The sequence below is a fragment of the Armigeres subalbatus genome, chromosome 2 (genome assembly GCF_024139115.2).
Source record: "Armigeres subalbatus isolate Guangzhou_Male chromosome 2, GZ_Asu_2, whole genome shotgun sequence".
Lineage (NCBI taxonomy): Eukaryota > Metazoa > Arthropoda > Insecta > Diptera > Culicidae > Armigeres > Armigeres subalbatus.
This window is the reverse complement of record NC_085140.1, coordinates 113,033,215-113,035,660: the sequence shown is the minus strand read 5'-3', so window position 1 is coordinate 113,035,660 and position 2,446 is coordinate 113,033,215.

Here is a 2,446-nt window from a genome sequence, read left to right as displayed (position 1 = left end):
TTGATCTGTTGGATTACACTGTTGAAAGGAGATTCTCTCTATTCCGCGGGCTTCGGCGCAAGTGTCTCTGCCTACGGGCCCACCACCTCCGTTTTTTGCCCTTCACACAGCAGTGCATTGAAAGCATGACGCAAAACGGACGCTGTTTCAAATCGGTGTCAAAATTTTTCAGCATTTTTTGTAAGTTTAGTTTAGAACTGAAAGTAAAAGAAATTCCAGTGAGCATATTAGTGGCTGACGAGCGTAAATCTTTGTCGGCTGTCGGCGTGTAAAGACGACTTTTTGAAAATTGTTCCCGTTCATGGTGCCGGTTGTAGGTTGATATTGGTGGCATTAGCGGTCTTATCTGCTGCAGTTTGATGAGCGTGACAAAGAAGGGAAAAGTGATGTTCTTAATGCCTGTTTCGTCCAGGGTTGTACGAACGTACAGTCAGTTCCGCGTTCTCAACACTCCAGACTCCATACTTCCGACGACAAATGAAGACGGCTTGTTCAAACGATTCCCCGAGAGGCAGAGCTATTCCACAACATACCGGTGCAGGAGCAAGGATCTCGCCAATCCAGGAAAAATGATGGAACAAAACGTATTACCTACCCACGAACGGAAATTTGATGAGAGAATTCCATTTTATGTATATGTAAATGATTTATTTCAAAATTCAGTGATTATATATAAAATAACCGCCCTGGTTAAAGGTCCGATTGAAGCGATTTGGATGGGAAGAGTGGAATTGCCAACTTCCTATTATTAACATTTCGTGGATAAAGGGCGGGCTCTTCTCCCCATCTATTGGGTCAATCTGGGGAATGAGGGCTTGATTGTATTATTAATTGCACGAACTTTCTTCTGGAAGGAGATTCTCTACTCATCCCGTGGATTTCGCATAAGTGTCTCTGCTTATGGAACCACCCTACCCATTTTTGGCCCTTCATACGGGAGTTTGATGAAATGCAAATAATAATACGCAGACGGCGATAGCTTGACGAGGATGGAACGGCGAGAATGGCGAGGCTGGCGGTTTGCTGGATGACGGCAGCCGACGGAACGTACCGGAATAACGGTTAACGTTGAGTTAAACTTTGTGTCTAAATAATGCTATTATTTATTTTCAAATTTTAAATCATAATTGATTATACTTTTTTCAGGGTTGTTGAAGATCCGCCGGTGAATGATAAGAAATATTAGATTACTGCACATCCACAAAATTATATTTATTTATTTATTAAATAAGGGTTTATGTGTGTGTTTACAATCTAACTCCCACTGTCTGGCAGTGGCATTATGGATAGAATATATGTGCAGCCATTTTATTTATATAATGGCAAGAATCTTAGATCCGGGAGCTAGAAGGTGTTAGCTCTATTGCAACTCCTATAGCCCATTTCAAGAACGCATGCATTCCGAATCTATATTCGTGTACAAAAACCCCCGCATGATTACACCCACATGACATAATGATATCTGAAGTGTATTCAAAACCATTCTTATAAGGTATAAGGTATACCTCACCTGCACTGATGGTTTCACTTTCTTTCTTTTTAATTTATTTAATTTATTTCGACCGCACAGCACAACAAAATTGCCCGCGCGATCCATCTGTTTGCTGTGCAGAAACACGACAAAACTGGCACTCATTTCTATATTAAATGAAGGTTTAGCTTCAAATTCTAACGTAGTAATGCCCAGAAGATGGTCAACATGTTTTTGGTAGCATCGCCCACGGGCATAAAGATGCATTGGAGCCACGTCATGTCACCATTTGTGAGGTAACCGTGTGTCAATAAGTGATCTGATTATAATAAAATTAAGATACTCATTATCTTATGTAATATAAAGAAAATAACTCTTAAATGACTCTTAAATAAAGAAAATTACTCTTAAATGACAGAACCATCTTTCCTAACAGAAAATTCACCGTAAAACTTCCAATCAGTGAAAGAAACAATAGTTATCAACCGTTGAACGACTTGGTGTGGTATTCCACCCACACGAGTAATAAAATCGATAATCGATTGACAAACACGTGCTCTAGAATCGTGTGACCCAGAGAATTATTTGACATTAGCCTATTAAATTATCCGACACATGTGTCAAAAAATATTAATTTAATTTAATTCCAAGTCGTTCGATTCTGGAACCATGAGAAAATAAGTAAGGTGTCCCCACTCACATTGAAGCAAGGATACCGATAACTTTTAACTGGAGCTATGGAATAATATCTATTATCACCATCCATTGACAAAGCGGTGTTATGCAAATAACAAAGAGTCGGCAATAATCGAAGAATAACTCCACGCTACCCATGTTATTGATTCCAGAAAAAAAACTCACGTATGTCAATATTATCGTTGGTCAGTTCCTGGCTTCAGAATCAAATAAAAACTGTAACCAATCTTAATCAAGTCATCAGTTCGGTTCTGTACAGTCCAGTTCAATCAAGCCCAG